This window comes from Eptesicus fuscus, chromosome 12 (assembly GCF_027574615.1).
Source record: "Eptesicus fuscus isolate TK198812 chromosome 12, DD_ASM_mEF_20220401, whole genome shotgun sequence".
NCBI classification, from domain to species: domain Eukaryota; kingdom Metazoa; phylum Chordata; class Mammalia; order Chiroptera; family Vespertilionidae; genus Eptesicus; species Eptesicus fuscus.
The window spans coordinates 71,132,664-71,150,369 of record NC_072484.1 but is presented as its reverse complement, the minus strand read 5'-3'; the positions used below and the strand labels follow the sequence as shown (position 1 = coordinate 71,150,369).

Here is a 17,706-nt window from a genome sequence, read left to right as displayed (position 1 = left end):
AAAGAAATAAAAAAAAAGTTTTGCTCCATTATAGCAATGAGATAAAATTTTTCATATTAGCAATGTGTAAAATACCCAATGTTATGAAATGTGTGAGAAAAAGTCACTTTCAGACACCACTAGTAGGAGTATTCTGGCAGGCAATTTGACAATATGTGTGAAAAGTTTAAGTGGGGATGCATATGAACAAACTATTCTACTTTCAGCAATTTATTCTTAGACAAATAACTAGACCAGGAGGCAAATATTTATTTAAAAGGCTATTTTTCAGAGTATTAGTTAGAAGTAGTGAAAAATAAGAGAGTGAATAAATGATGACATAGCAACACAATTAAGTACAATGCAGCATTAAAAAGAATGTGGTGAGTTTATGTTTCGAGTTGATATAAAAAAACTGGTTAAGTATAATAGAATATGGTTCTCGCTATGTAATCACATTGTATGTAATCTGGAAGGCTATTGGTCAAAGTGTGAAGGTTGGTTATTTCTGCCCACAGGCAGTGTATCTTTCACATTCACCATTTTGTACCATTCTTTCAATAAGTATTCCTGATCAGAAAAAAAATTATTTTGAAAAAAGAACTCCCAGTTGTTCATACATTCTAGGGTATATATACAATAAACTTGATTTGATGCCATACTGGACACAGGAGGAAAAGGAGAGTTAGTGCAATTCTTTCCTTGAATGGTGAAGAGAAGGTAATATTCATTGCCTAGAAAGCACAGATGATTGATGGAAATCTCCCCTATCCCAGCAAGTAGATACTTCAAGAACATGGCAGGAGCCCTAGTCAATGTGGCTCAGTTGGTTGGGCATCATCCCGTGCACTGAAGGGTTGCCTGTTCAATTCCTAGTCAGGGCATGTGCCCAGGTTGCTGGCTTGATCCCCTGTAGGGGGTGTGCAGGAGGCAGCTGATCAATGATGTTCTTCTCTCACTGATGTTTCATTCTCTCCCTCTCTCTCTAAAAATCAATTTAAAAAAATGAACAGGGCAGGAGTCCCCTGAAAATCCAACAGGGAGGGCAGGCCTCTTACCTTACCTCAATCTGTTCAGATCTTTTGGGTTTCCTTCAAACCCTGGCTCCCTCTCCTAACTCAGTTTCCTGTGGATACTCAACATTTCTCACAGTGTCCTGGGATTCTGTCCTTCAAACCACTCACAATTACCTAAATATACCATACATCCAGTGTCTCCTAGTCTTTCCTGATATGGTTAGTCTGGAACACTCATTCCTCCCATTGCTCCCTAGAACAACATCCCTTGGTTCTCCAAGATCCAGCTTGTGGAAGATTAGATGATGATTCAACAAATATTCACTACTCATTACACCTTTATGAGAGGAATAAATTTCCTTGCACCTTAACTTTGGGCTTTGCCATATGACCTACTTTGGCCAATGGGATATTAGTACACATGATGTGAGCAGAGGCTTAAAATGTGCTTGCCTGTTAGGCTTGGTCTCTCACATGCCTGTCTTGTCATGATAACCAGGTGCAAAGAGATCTAAGCATGGAATGTGGCTCACTTGGTTGGAGTGTCATCCTGTACACTGAAAGCGTATAGGTTTGATTTTCGGTCAGGGCACACACCTAGATTGATGGTTCAGCCCCTGGTTGGGGTGCATAAGGGAGGCAGCCAATTGATGTTTCTCTCTCTCTCCTTCCTCTCTCTAAAATCAATAAAAAACAACAACAAACACAAACATTCAATCTAGAGCGAGTGTGACTACAAATTATAGGACATCAAAGCTGTTTAGATGTTTGAAAAAAGGAGGAGTCTCGATTAACAGTCTCGATTGGCACATGCTTGATATTAGTGTGTATTGAACAAATCAACAAACAAGTATGCAGAAAGGTTACTAGGCGTATCTTCTACAAACCAACCTATCTGTAGCAGTATTCCAGAAGGTGTGTGTCATTAGGAACCCTGGGAAAACATTTGTGACCTCCCCCCCGCCACCTTAAATATGAGGTTGGTATGAACTTAAAGAAGTCTAGTTACATGTACACATTGCTGTGAAAATAATTTTCCAATATATCACAAGCCTTAACAATGTCTCTACCCTTTGACCTAAACATACTACACCCAGGGAGCTCTTCTGTAGTAATTAATCTGAGAGGTAGAAAAAGATCTACAATCATGTTCATTACTGTTATGCCTTGTAGCAAAAGACATTAGAACTTGTTTGCACAAACTGCTTTGTGGGCACTGTCAAACTTGCTGTGTCATCTCTCTTCAGAGCTACAGGCCAAAGTAACTCAGAAGAGATCAGGACTGAGAGAAGGAATAGAGAGAGGGAAAGGGTGAAGCGTCAAGAGAGAAAGAGGGGAAAAGAGGAGGAAAGAAGCAGGAATGGTGTCAGGGGGGAAGAGAAAAAGAAACAGAAACAGGAATAGAGGCAGAACAAAGATATCAGTTCCTGGTGAGTAGCGTGTGGTGAATAAATGTTTGTGGAATAAAGACTTGAAAGGAGAAAGAGTCAGAGGTAGGAGTGGATCCAGAGGCAGGTCCCCAGCTCCCTGACTGCATTAGACCTTATTCACCCTGGAGCACCCACCGTGAGGCCCCGGGCACACAGGGAGGCAGCTGGCAGCAGGGTGGACAGGGAGGGTAAGGAAGGGGCAGGGCTATCAATCAGCACAGGCTGCTGAGCCCCTAGGGGAGCAGGGTAGAGGGAGGGCGTCCCATGGATGTCCAGGCTCTGCCATGGGCATGGAGGAGTAGGGAAAGGGCTGAGGTCATATGGGAGTGGGGAGAGGGATGCCATGTCCTAGGACCCCCACTGTGGGTTTGGATGACATTGCCTTAGCTCAAGCATGTCAAACTTGCGGCCCGCGGGCTGCATGCCTTGTTTATTTGGCCCATGTTAGCCTTAGAGTTTGACATGCTTGCTTAGCTTGTCCTTTCTAATTGTAGCCCCCACCTTCCAGCAACTCCTGTTTGCTGTGGGAGTCAACTTACAGATTTTAATTGCAAAATGTTGTTCTGATATTGTAGATGCCTTTGGGTATTCTTGGGATGAATTTAGAATTTATCCTTCAATTATTTCAAGTTTGTCATTGCATGCCTAACTCAGATCTCAGAGGAAGTATTTCTTCTTTTTCTACCTCTTGGTGGTTCCTGTGTGTGTGTGTGTGTGTGTGTGTGTGTGTGTGTGTGTGTGTGTGGTGCATGCATGCTGGATTACATCTGCCTAACTCTTCTCTGGCTCAGAGTTTCTGTTTCTGCTTCCACTGAATGAGCACAGTTCCAGGATCGCCCTGTCTTCTGCTCTGCACTGCAGCATCGCACCACCGGCGGCAGCCTTTTCACTGGATCCCCCTTGCCCCAAACATCACACCACTCAGTGGTTGTGTGAGTAGCAGTCTTTACTGACGGCGTGGGGCCATAGAGAGGTTTCATCTGCCATGCTGCTTAGCCCCTTCTCCACCCCAAACTCCTGGCTTCCTCCTCTTCTCACCACTCCAGGTTCCCTTCAGAAGCCCAATCTCTCTCCTTAATTTGAAAAAATAATTTAAGTCTCCACTCTTTCCTCATGGCAGGGTCCACCCTTTTCACACCGGCAGCATCCTTATCATGCTTTATAAATAAAGGGCTATCCATTTCTTCCATTTTTAGTAGCAAAGAACCAGCAAGGGCTCTGAAATATGAGGTTGAGTTCCAGGAGCAGATTTGGAAAAGAGGATTCATGCAAAAATTATTTATTTAAGAAGTGTTCCCAGAAAAAACTGATGGGGGGTTGGGTGGGGAAATGGGGCCTGGAAAAACGAGGCCAAGCAAAGATATGACAGAAAGCAGAGTCCCAAGGAGAGCAGCTCTGGCTCAATCCCTTGTGGGAACTCTGGAGACCTGACCATTGCCTCAACAGGGAGCAAGAGAGCTGGAGGACTGTTCCCCCATGTTTGTTCGTCATTTGTTAAAGGGCTGGCCCTAAGGGCACATACATTCCCAGGCTGTCTATCAAGAGATGCAGGTGCAGGCTGTTTGGAGTAAAGTCAAACGGAGAGGAGAGCAAGGGTGCACGAAAACCAGTCCAGGGATCCTAGGGGCTGTGGGCAAAGCACCAACAGCATCTGCTGCAGCCGTTCCTTCTCCCCTCCGTACCCACTCTGTGAGGGGAAGGGAGCTGCGTGTAGGATCATTTCCTCGCCAAAGTGAGTAATGCCACCGGAGAAAGCAGAGCAGCTATCACTGAGGGTGGCTGTCGGTATCATAAGAAATATATTTGGTTTCCCTCTTTGGTTCCTGGCGCCAAGATCCTAAAATCCATGTCATTTCCTAAATAATAGGAGTATCTTTTGTTATTCATAACAAGCCCTTTCAATCTCCCCCGAGTTTATGCCAACGAGGTGACTCAGAGTGGGGTCCCTACATAGCCTCAGGATGGGGTTGGTCACCCAGAAAGACCAAGTAATGACAGGATTGGAATTTTCAGTCCTACCCACCGATCTAAGGAAAGTGGGAATGGGTGCTTCGGTGCTGCAGCTTAAGTTCTATAAAAACTCTTGAACAAGGAGATTTGATGAGCTTCTGGGATGGTGAAGGCATCCCCATGCCGGGAGGGGTGGCATACCCCAGATCCACGGGAACAGAAGCTCAGGACCCTTCCTCACCTTGTCCTATGTATCTCTTCATTTGGCTGTCCATCTAGATCCTTTATCATAAAAAACTTTATAATAAACTCATAAGTGTAAGCAACTGTTTCCCTGGGCTTTGTGAGCTGTTCTAACAACTGATCGAACCTAGGGGACGTGGGGGCGTTGGGGAGGATTGTTGGGGACCTCCAATTTATAGCCTATGGATGAGGAACACAGGTGACAACTTGAATTTAGAATTGGCATCTGAAGTGGGGGCAGTCTGGTGGGACTGAGCCCTTAACCTGTAGGATCTGCTGCTATCTCTAGGTAGATAGTGTCCGATTTGAGTTCAATTGTATCAGAGCAGCAGACACCAGTCAGTATCTGCTGAGAATGGCTTGGTGGTGTTGAAAACAGTCTAGAACCTGTTTACCTACCAGAGCAGAAGCTTTTCTTCCAGGCCCTTCTCGCACTTCCCACTCCTCTCAGGCCTGTCTTAGCTCCTTGGGAGGATGGAGGGGCTCACTAGCAGAAGAAAAGGATAAGTACTGTGGACGAAAAAGTTGCTGTAATAGATCATAAATTCCTAACTGGGCAGGTCATGGTGGGTAGTCACACCTCAGGCCTATAACTTCTCTACTGAAGGGGCTTAAGCCAGCCCTGTCCATTGTTCTTATGCATCTAGGTTAACACACCTTGGAAATGCCAGAAGCAATACGCCTCAAAGGCATAACCACCATTAAGAAAGCACATAATCTTGTAATCCAATCCCTGCCTCGATTTCTGACCCAGGGTGAGAAATCTGCTGTTCCCCACGTCAGGAACTCAGTCACAGGTGTTGGAGTCATGCGTTCTAAGTACATCCTACATCGTACATCCTACATCCTAGGATTGCATCGCATTGCTCCTGGAGTCTGAGCAGGCGCTATTAGTGAACACTGCTACTCTGAGCTGCTCCTCAAAAGCACCAGATACTGCCTCCCCCTGAATGAAGTCTCTGAATGGGAGAATGGGGTGGGTGACATTCATCTGGATCTTGGCCATCAATGCTTTTCCTGTAGATTTTTGTTTGCTACGACTGAGGCAGGATATTAAGAAGCTAGGAAAATTCCTTGGCAAGTAGAATGGGGAAACTGAGACAGCTGAAAAAAACTGGCCAGATACAGAGAGTCACCAGGGTGGAAAGCACCAGGTGCCTAGCAACCGGCAAAACTGGTACTGGACCTCCTCGCCCCCAGGGTGGCCTTCCCTCCTCTGGCATATTGCTGGCCATGCAATTTAGACCCCTCTGACCTTTCCTCTGTCAAGATAACATCTAGGCCTTGGTTGTATTTCAGCTCCAAGCCCAGAAAAGCAGCAAAACCAGATGGGTGACACCAGGACTAGCTGTGATGAAACCTGACCTGGCACTAACCCATCAGTGGAGACTATGACCATGAACGATGGATATTCCATTGAGATTCTCCCCTGGGAGCTCCCCTAAATTCCCTGCCCCCCTTTATTTTCTTCCAAATATGTTTCCATTGATTCCAGAGAAAGGAACAAAGATGGACAGATAGAAACATCAATGATGAGAAAGAATCATTGATTGACTACCTCCTGCACCCCCTTTCCCCTTCCCCCCTGAGGATCGAACCTGCAACCAGGCCATGTGCCCTGACCAGGAATCAAACCATGATCTCCTGGTTCATGGATCAACGCTCAACCACTGTGCCACACCAGACAGGGCTAAACTCCCTGCCTTTAAAACCCTCAAGCCAAAGGACCCAGTGCAAGCTCTCCCTCCCAACATAATGCCTGTGACTATTCCTTCCCCTTCTTCTTCCCCCACAGATGTGCATCTCCTAAACTCTAAGGATCCCCATGAGACTTGTAACCAGGGGAGCAGCTCATCCCAGGCTAAGCCCCTGAATGTGTCCCAAAGGCCCCCCTTTTCTCTGACTTTCCAGTGAGCTGACAGCAGCCTCTCCTTGGCTCATTTCTTTCCTAACATTTCTAGAGAGCAAAGCAGCCCCACCTAGGCTCCCTCCTGTTGCTTCTTCTATCCTAGGCCCTTCCTTGTTCCATTGTCCCCAGCTTTAATAAACGTACTCTCAAAATTACCTGGACTTGTGTTGTGAAATCTTTCCTGCATGAAGTCAAGAACCCACACACTATGGATCGGCCCTGAGTCTAATTCTGTTTCCTCAGTTCAAAAGCACTTTCCTCTACTGCTCTTTGCAAAAGCATCACTGGTCTCAAAACACACACACACACACACACACACACACACACACACACACACACACACACAGTATTCCTCTCTATTCACTACATAACTGAATACGGTGAAGGCAGTGGGCCAGTATCAAGAGGCTGCGCAGACATCCGAGCAAGGCCCTGTGGACTTCCTGCAATTTCCAGTGCCCCTCCCCTCAGGTACTTGCCACGTTCTAACATCTCTGCTTTATGGGATAATGACATTGAAAACATGTGCATTCATTTCCGCCTCCTCCCCAAAGCCTCAAAATGAGAGAAGAGAAATTACAACAACAAAAAAGCATATATGCACAAGGACAAAGTGAATTGAAGAGGGTACAGGAACAGATGACAGATGTCCAGAAAATTTTGGAAGCTGGAGAGTCAGTGGTAACTGATTTAGAAGAGCAGAAATAGCTGAGTTTTAAACCTGAAAAGGAAGGTGATGCACAACAAGAAGCAAGTGGATTTTTTTACTCTGGGGACTCTAACTGAAATATCCGCTCGGGATGAGGATGGGGGCGGGGGGGGGGCGCTGAAAATAGGAGCTGCATCTTGGCTGTGTGTTTGAGCAGCAGTGAGACACCAGATCTCCACTCCCTCCCTTAACCAAAGGAGAACAGAGAACTACACTAAAAAAAGGCACTAAGTGAAAGTCTACCTGTGAGTCAACCTCCCTTCCCACCCCCTCTCCCCACACACATACTCTCTCTTCTGAGCAGCCAGAATGATGGTAGACAAGCTTACATCCTCTGGGAGGAAGAATGGAAGATTCCTCTCTGGAGAAACTGACTAGGCCAAGAGAAAAAACCTACTGGCATTTGGTTCCCTCAATGAAACAGCTGGGTCCCCACTTGATCACCCTATTGTGAAGCCCATTGGAATATGGGCCCCTCTCATGCACCCAAGGCTCAAACATCTGAGCAGATAGCTAAGCATCCCATGATATCAGAGGGGAGCTTCTAATATAAACTACAGAGACATAAATCCACCACCCACCCATTCAACTATCCTAGAGGAAAGCAGAAAATACACAAAGCAAAAGAAAACTATGAAAACAAAACAGTAAGCTAGAAAAAGGGACATCCAGAGACTAGGGGCTTTTAAAAATTCAAAATATGATAGCAGAAATAAAAAATTCAATAGATGCATAATTTGAGAAATTCTCTGATAGTAGAAAAAATACAAAGAAACAGAAAGCAGGAGAGAAGGGGAAAGAAAATTCAAGGCTTATTCCAGAAGATCCAACAACTAATATAAGTTTCAGAGAGAAGAGAGAAAATGAGGGGAGGAAATGATCACACTAGTAGGCATGATAGGAAGAAAAGGAAATAACTCAATGCCTGTCATTGGGAGAATAAAGAAATTGTAATAGCTTCATACAACAGAATGCTATACTGCATAATAAACTATGGCTATGTGCATAGATGACTCTTATGAACAATGTTAAATGAAATGCGAGCCACAGAAGAATGCCATTTCTTCATATGATGCTATTTCTACAATATTCAAAGCAAGCACAAGTAAACAAGTTGTAGTTTAGCAACACATACATGTGTAGTTAAACAATTTAAAAGGCAATCAAATTGGGAAAAAAGCCATGAGAGTGAGCATGTGGCTGGTGGAGGGTGAGGGAAGGGGGGCAGCATGGGAAGGCAGGGAATGAGATCAGAAAGAACATATAGGGAAGGTCAAGGTATTGATAATATCCTATTTCCTAAGTAGGTTGGTGGCTTCATAGATGCTTGTTTTACTACTATGTTTCATAACTTATATTATTCATATTCTTTTATATATATGAAATGCTCTCTCTCTCTCTCTCTCTCTCTCTCTCTCTCTCTCTCATACACACACACACACACACACACACACACACACACACAGAAATAATATAAGAAAATTTCCCTGAATTGGGGATGTGCATTTCTAGATTAAAAGTCCAATGCAATGAGGGGTAAATCTACACCAAAACATATCCTTATGAAATTTCAGAACATCGGAGATAAAAAGGATATTATAGAAGCAAGAAGAGAGGAAAAAATACCACATGTACAAAAAAACTGAGAATAGAAGTGAATTGGTCTCTCACCATCAAGACTGGAAGTAGAAGACAACATGCCTTCACATTCTGAAAGAACAAGGTTCCTATCTAGAACTCTGGACCCATCAAAGAAGCAAGTGGGAGAGCAGAAGGAAGGTAAACTCAGAGCAGTTAGGCCTCAAAAATGTTATCTTCCATACTCCCCTTCTCAAAATGAGAGAATGTGCTCCACCAAAATGAACCAGTAAATCAAGAAAGAGAAAACCCTGGAAACAAGGTTTTCCAAAATAGAAAAGAGACAAAAGGGATACAAAAGGTGTTAGTAGAGGGAAATAATCCCAAAATAGCAGGAACAGGCACAGTACAATCCAGTTTGGAAGGAGAGAACAAGAAAACTCCAGGAGAGATTTATCCATGTAAAACAACAACATCAGCTGCCTAATATTGAAGTGAACTGAGTTATAGTTCTGTGAGAGAGTTTTGCGAAGAATTACTGATTGGCACATAGAAGACTAAGTAAAAAAATCCAACCAAATAAAAAGAGGCCATTTATTTACTCCAGGGAAAAACCAAAGTTGTACAGGAAGGGATATATAAAAGTAATATATGATGTGGCTCATTAGTATATAACATTTACTTAATCCTGATAATGCTGAATATTGACTGAACCAAAAAATATTATATAACTATATAGGGAGAATGAAGGCAATGGAAGTGTGTTTGTGGATCAGAGTGTATGAAATTAAGAGAATTGAATCTGTATCTTCTGTAGCTATAAATAAATGATTACTTTCTAAAATGAAAAAAACACATGCACACACAAAACAAACAAAATAGGAGGAGAGGAGAACACTCCCCAACTCAATTACATAAACCTGAACCAAAACTAGATGAGGAAGCAGAAGACAGGAACTTAGAGCCAGTTTCACTCATAAGCGTGTAAGTCGAAGTTTTAATTACAGTGTTAGAAAGCTGAATGTAGCAGAACCAAGCTGGTCATAGTGCAGAAATACAAAGTTGGTCCAAGTTAAACAAAAAATATTCATATAAATCATCACAATAATAGATTAATGGAGAAAATCTATCTTGATAGGCACAGAAAAAGCATTTGATAAAAATCAGTACTCATTCATGTTAAAAACAATCGTAGCCAAAGAGGAGTATAAGGAAATTTCCTTAACGTGACTGAAAACACTTTACCAATAATTTATAGCAATTAGGATACTTAAATGGTAAAGTATTAGTAACATTCCCTTTAAAATCAGGAAAATGACAAGGGCATCTTTTAATACCTTTCTACTCAACATTGTACTTGCAGAGTCTGGCCAGCATAGTAAGACAAGAAAAAGAAATAAACAACATAAAAATTGTAAAGGGGGAAAAAACTACCTATCTCATTCTGAGAACAGGATTCCAACCTAGAATTCTAGAGCCACCAGACTTGCAAATGAGAGAGCAGAATTTAAGACAAGTTCAGACAAAATAGGTCTCAAAAAGTTGATCTTACATGTACTTTGTATTAGTTTCTCATTGCTGCTAAAACAAATGGCCACAAATTCAGTGGCTTAAAACAACACAAATGTATTCTCTTACAGCTCTTGAGGCTGGAAATTGGTCTAGTCCATGGTTCTAAAATCTACGTGTCAGCAGGGCTGTGTTCCTTCTGGAGGTTCTGGGAGAGAATCTGTTCTCTTGTCTTTTCCAACTTCTACTAGTAGAGGCCGCTCCCAATCCTTGACTTGTGGCCCCTTCCTCTATAAATCAAAGCACATCATTCTAATCTTTGCTTCCATCGTCACATCGTCTCTCTCTGTGCTACTTGTCATCATATAACCTTCATCGTCTCTGACCCTTCTGCCTCCATCTTAAAAGGACCTGTGATTATATTGGGCCCATTTGGATAATCCAGGAAAATTTTTCCCATCTCAAAACGCTTAATGGAGTCACATCTACAAAGTTCATTTTGTCATGCAAGGTAATATATTATCAGGTTTTGGGAATTGGGATGTGGACATCTTTGGGGAGAGGCATTATTCAATCTATTTATTACCTATTACTTCCATGCAATTATTCATAGGTTATATGATTATATACATAGAAAGACCAAGATAACTTACAAACAGACTATTAGAATTAATAGGAGAGTTTAGCAAGGTGATTCAACTGCTTTCCTATAGTTCAGATACAAAGAGTTGAAAAATAAAATTTAAAAAAGATGTCATTTACAACATTAAGAAAGAAATTATAAAGTACCTCATAATAAATATAACAAAAGATATAATTAACAAAGGACTCAAACCCAGAATATATAAATAACTCACAAATCAATACTTACAAAAGCTCAATAGAAAAATGAGTAAATGATAAAGAGGTAAATCACAGAATAAAAAGCCAGAATGGCTAATAAATGTATGAAAAGATGCTCAACCTCATTATTAATCAGGGAAATACAAATGAAACCATAATGAGGTACCATTTACTATCCACAGCTTGGGAAAATTAAAAAGTTTGACAGTTTCAAATGTTGTGGTCCAATGGAGAAATGAGAACTCCCCTACACTGCTGAATTAAGTGTAAATTGGTTCAAGCATTTTGGAGACCAAGCAGGCAATATCTCAAGGTGAAGATGCATGAAGGTGCATATGCCCTTCAACCCAGCAGTTTCACTCATGGATGTATAAATCACACAGAATCACATGGGTGTATATACTCTAGGTTCTTTCATTTGTGCATGAAGACACATTTAAAAGAATGTTCACTGCAACACTGTTAGTAATAATAAAAAGTGGGAAGGGATCCAAATGTTCATCAACAGAGAATGGGTAAATAAATTGTGGTTTATTCATATAATGAGATACTGCACAACAGAGGAAATTAATGGACCACAGCTATATATATCATTGTGGATAATTCTCAAAAACATCTTATTAAGGGAAAAAAGGGTTTCAGAAAGTATTGTGCTATTTTTCAAAAACTTAACATAAAAAACAATATATACTTGGTTTGGGAATATAGACATATTTAGTAAAAGTATAAAAGGACATGTATGAGAATAAACACCAATAAAAATCAAATGTGGTTTACTTTTGGCAGGGGGAATGAAACCAGGGAGGGTAATACAGAGCTTCAGCTATAAATGTAATGCTTTATTTTTTAAGATGGGTGATGGATATTTATCATTATTTGTACCTTGGAATGAAATATGCCACTCAGCATTATATGCTTGTTGTTCAGAAACCTGGAGGGAAAGGAAAGAGAAAAAAGAAAAAAAAGTGAGTGGGGAGATGAAGGAAGGTGCAGCAGACTCTTATTTTTTAAAACCTGTACTTCTGCCAGGCCGGTGTGGCTCAGTGGTTGAGTGTCAACCTATGAACCAGGAGGTCACGGTTCAATTCCATTCGCAGTCAGGGCACATGCCTGGGTTGCAGGCTCGATCCTCAGTGGGGGACGTGCAAGAGGTAGCAGATCAATGTTTCTCTCACATTATTGATGTTTCTCTCTCGTTCTCTTTTCCTTCCTCTCTGAAATCAATAAAAAAATTAAAAATAAATAAATAAAACCTTTAAAGGGTGACCTTTAAACTATACTTAATTATGACTTCAATAAGTCAGTATTGTTATAGGCACCTCTCACTGACACCGGAGAGGTGTTACTGGACAGTACAGCCCCCTGAGCCAGTGGAACAGGGCTGTCCCCAACCTCGATCCTTGTCTTCTCACATAAAATGAATTTATACAGAGACCTTGACTGCATTGTGAAAGCCAATTTATTAAAGCAATTAAAGCATGCACCTTTACTGAAAAAGCAAAGCAAGTGAGCAAACCTATATATCTGGCTTATGAAGCACAGACCAGCTCTCAGCTAATCTGAAGATAAAGTTGGGTGGGGGTCTGTGGCATTATATACCCTCCTGTCTATAGACTTCAAAATTCCTCTGCTGACTATTTTGGTACAGATTAATTCTCAAGGTCCCTTTTTTTACTCTGTTGTGGCCTTCCCAGAATTCATGAAAAGCACCTGACAATTTTATCTTGCCAAGCCTTGAAACAATAAAAATACATTTATATTGATTTCAGAGAGGAAGGGAGAGGGAGGGAGAGATAGAAACATCAATGGTGAGAGAGAATCATTGATCTGCTGCCTCCTGCACGTCCCCCACTGGGGATCAAGCCTGCAACCTAGGTGTGTGCCCTGACTGGGAATGGAAGCATGACCTCCAGGTTCATAGGTCAACACTCAACATTGAGCCATGCCAGCTGGGCAAAATTATACCCATTTTTGTCAGATGAGCAAAATATACACGGAGTGGCCAGATTATTATGATCTCTGAACGCATAATAATCTGGCCACTCAGTGTATATCCTATATAATAAGAGGATAATATGCAAATTGTCCCCTTGACCAAGAGTTCGACCAGCAGGCAGGCCAGCCAATCGCCCATGTCCCCTCCCCCTGGCCAGGCTGGCCGGATGCCAGCCATGCATGAATTCATGCACTGGGTCTGTAAAAAAAAAAAAAAAAAATATAATAATAATAATATGTGTGTGTGTGTGTGTGTGTGTGTACACACACACACACACACACACACACACACACACACACTGAGTGGCCAGATTATTATGCATTCAGAGATCATAATAATCTGGCCACTCAGTGTATATTTTTTTGCTCTGCCGCAGAATTTTAGTCATTAGTTTCGTGTGCCATGAGATGAAAAAGGTTAAAAATTGCTGCTTTATCTTAATGAAACTTGATATCTTTGTGATTTTTTTCTCCCTACAATGCGTAAGTTTTCTTGTTCATTGAGGCTCTTGTGCTCCAGTCCTAAAATATTAATGTCCTATGTGGGATTTCCGAATTGTTCTGTTTCCGGATATTTGCCTTGCATATAAAGATGTGGCTATTCTCTGCATGCATTTTCCCCAGAGACACATGTAAATGTAGCTGTAATTTCCTGTTTGGTAAACAGCAAGTCTTTAAATTTAGAACCAGGTAGCAAGGTTAGTATGTAGAAGTGTAATAAACTGGATTGCTTTCAAAGCAATACCTTTTCCAGTTAACTGTTGACTCACAGTTTGCTTCTTTACTAAATTATACCAAATATCACATGGTATGTGAAAACACTATCGATAGAGTTTAAAGTAATTCACGGACCTTTTTGCATGACAAATGGACCTCATGCTATAAAGGAACGAAAGATATATCTTAACAAAACATTATCATTGTTAAGAGGACAAAATTGAAACAAACCTCTTCTCCAGTGCTTAATAGTGTTACCATTGTAATTAGCTAGAAAGGAACAAAGAGAGGCCAGACATTATAAGCATGGCCATCTGAGCAGCTTCACCAGAAAGCTGCAATACACACTCCACACTGAACCACTGGCCCATTCCCCACAGATCACTGGGGGAAGGGATCCAACAAAGGGGAGACAGATGCAAGCTCAGTAAAATCGAGGTGACACAGGGAAGATGCCTGTCAGTCAAACCTGGGAATAGAGATCACTGGCTAAAGGGGGAAGGGTTCCATTCCAAATGTGAAAATTTGGAATACATAATCCCCCCAGACATAGAAGTTCTCTCTCTTGTTGCTCTTGGCACTCTCATGGCTCTCTTGCACTTGCCTGTGTTCCCTCGATAGCCCTGCGGACCCCCCACACAATGGACGGATGGACAGTCGTGGAGAACACAAACTAAGCTAGCCTGATACCGGACTGGATCCCTGCTCCAACGTGGAGCGGAAACTCTGGACAGTGGCTTTGATCTTAGCTCTGCTGAAGCCAGAGCTACACTTCTTCTATGGCAGGGCGAAGACAATGGGATCTTGGAAACCTCAGGGGTGTAATTCCACAGAAATAAAGCTTTCTACAAGATCTGATACTCCCGAGGGGGTTTCCGGAAATTCTTATTCTAGTGGCATTCCAAGAACCCCACTTCCCCCAGCAACTGGTGGGCACAAGGGGCTCTTTTCAGCCGTAACAGTAGTATTTTTCCTGAGAAGTTCCATGCTGTGTGTGGTCTCCACCTGGGGACTCCAAAGCTTGCTTAATGGCCTGTGTGACAGCAGGAGCCCCGTCTACACGAGATTCTACCTCTGAGATACAGCATAGTAGAGAACTCTGAAATGTCCAAACATATTTGTTTTAGATCTCCTTTTTTCCTCAAGCAAAGACCCATTTTTTAAAATTATTTTTTTGAAGCTAGTTTAGTTACTGATTCCTAAGGTCTTCTTACACCTGTCACTTCTTAAGATTTTTCTTTTTGGTCTATAATCTTTTAATCTTTCTGTAAAGCTAACAAAACATTGCCTATGCCTGGCTTTCCATCAGAAACATCCAATCTCTTTCCAGCATAATGCTTTTTAAAGGACTTTGTCATCTGCTTCCTGGGCTCATTTAACTTATACCAATTTAGCATCCTTGCTTATGCTTTCTTGCTATTTCTCATTTCATTGTTTACATGTTACTTTACATTTCTATTCCTTTCTTTACAGGACTCTACTTTATTACCAACATGCCATTTGAGGATATTCTCATAACTAATATTTTGCTTTGCTCTACATTTCATTCTCATGCTCTTATAGGACAAATATGGGGTATAAGGCAACAAAGATAGCCCTTCCAAAGCCTTCCAGAGGCCTGGGCAGCAGACTCCCTGCCTCTATTCATTATCCTCCTGAGCCTTTGATTCTAGTGGCACCAACCTCCAGGAGCACCTAGTAAATCCAAAGAAAGTAACTGAATTTATGTACGGTTTGGGGTTGTTACAGAAGAACGTGAGGTAGGACAGGATTCTTAGGAACCAGGCTGGGTAGGGGAATAAATGAAACTAGGAGGGGGCTGATAGCGAGAAAGGTCCCGCCCCGGACTCAAGTTTCTAGGAGACACAGGCATGGGTGAGGGCAAGGTGGTGGAGTGGGAACAGTAGTGGGAAAGGTCCCCAAAGATGAGGCAACTCAATAATTGATTAATGGCTTATTTAGTAAAGCTTCGAAGCAACTGGGGTGATTTGGCTGCCGCACAGGCCAAGGCAGAGGGAGAGCATGATGAGGACCTATAAGAGCAAGTTAACTTGAGGTCACAGAAGCCATACGTACATGCAAATATACGGTCAGCGCCCGCCAACAGGGACGGCTCAGGCGCTAAGCGGGCCAGTCCAGAAATCGAGTCCAGAAAGTGGGAGCAGCTACTCCCCACAGCTGGGAACCCCTCCTGACCGCAGCGCAGGTAAAGGCAAAACCCCAGGACAGCGCACCACACAGGCCAAGTGACCGAACCAGGTGAGGTCGTCCTCTGTTTCCCAGAAGTCTTCTTGGAAACTACATTTCCCAGATGGTCTTGCGGCGCTTATTTCCTCCAGGTTGATTAGATGGGGGTGGTGCCGGGTTTGCGCCCTCCTCGCCTCCCTTCCACCACCCACCCCTGTCCTTGTGGAATATGAGTGGCTGGTGAGGATTAAAGCATCTCGAGGCCGGGGGAGCGGCTCAGCTCCTGCCTTTGCTCAGAGACCTGTGAGACGTGTAGGAACATGCAGGGCTCCGGTCCAGCTGGCGCTCGCGTTTCTCCGGCCCTGGTGGTCGCGGGTGGAGCGGGATCGGTAGGGAAGGGGAGGGCCTTGGCTTTTCCTCTGGAACAGGTGGCGCTGCGCAGGAGCATCGACCCCTCTACCTCTTGCTTTTCCCATGCTGGAATCTCCCTTCTACCCTACAGTCCTGGGCATTCTTTAGGTCCCAATTAAGCAGTTTTTAAAGAGGCCTGCTGAGAAATGGGGAAAATGTTTTTAAAAGAAATAAAAGTTAACGGCCCTAAGTTAGCCCCCTTGCTCTGCTGCTCATCGGACGCTTTATGAGGGTACAGAGAACCGTGGCGCTGCGCTTAGCGGGGATCCATTTTAGGTCAGGACTTCCTCCAGGCAGTTACTTCCGCCCGCAGGGAGCGTCGGGAGTCCTTGCGCGTGTTCTCCAGCGTAACTGGCCCCAAGTGAGGGACCAGGACCACGCGCCCCAGCCCGAATCTTATTTCTGCCCTGGCGGACATGGGTTCTGCCCGGCTGCAGCGGCGTCGTTCTCGTTTCACGGAGAGGAAATCTGAGGGTGTGGTGGATAAAGGGTTGTCCACCTGCCCCGCCTATACAGGCAGTTGTAAAGTCAGAACTCTGTACAATCGGAACGAATTCCCATGGTCTCAAACCTGTCCTGTCCACTTCGTATGGTGTTCATCTCCCTTTCTCAGGTTTGCTGCCGCTGCCCTAGTTTTAAGCCATGGGCATCCTGGCTGTCCTAACAGTTTTATCCGTCCAGTATTTATTGAGGGTGTGCTGAATGCCTGGCCTTGTGGGTGCTGGATGCTGGGGACACGGTTTTGAATGGGACAGACAACAACGCCACCCTCGCGGGATTTCTAATCTAATAGGGAAGACGGACATTGATTACATAACACAAACAGGAATAAAATGTCAAGCTGTGCTAAACAGGAAAAAGAAACAGGGTGCTTACAAGAGAGAATAATGGACAAGGTGGGGGAGCTATAGATAGGTTGTGAGATTAAGGAAAGGAAGAACTGCTTGACCTGAGACCTGGAAGCAGAGAACATAGAAACTTTGTAACAGCAGAGAAGAGAGTGATCCAGACAGAGGGAACATCACGTGCAAAGGCCCTGCAGCTGGTAAGAATTTGGTAATACGTTATTCAAGGAACTGAAAAGTTCTCTGGGTCTGGAGCATAGTGAGTTTGGGAGAGGGTGGAACAAATGGAGACTGGCCTCCTTTTCTCCAATCTTGCCTCTTCGAGGCCATCCCACACTGGCAATAGAGAAATCTTTTCAAAACTCAAATATGATGACTTGACTCC

General features: G+C 43.2%; 1 long non-coding RNA gene across 4 annotated transcripts in view; it reads left to right on the top strand.

Annotated features, from left to right (window-relative positions):
• The first annotated feature begins 16,058 nt into the window (after window positions 1-16,058).
• Window positions 16,059-17,706, top strand: part of LOC114229138 (uncharacterized) — a 269,792-nt gene continuing 268,144 nt past the window's right edge. For 3 of the 4 annotated variants that reach the window (XR_008557616.1, XR_008557617.1, XR_008557614.1), the window contains exon 1: window positions 16,059-16,137. This is a non-coding gene — a long non-coding RNA (uncharacterized LOC114229138). Of the gene's footprint in view, window positions 16,138-17,336; window positions 17,522-17,706 lie in introns of those variants that run through there. The other variant, XR_008557615.1, reaches the window with a different exon arrangement.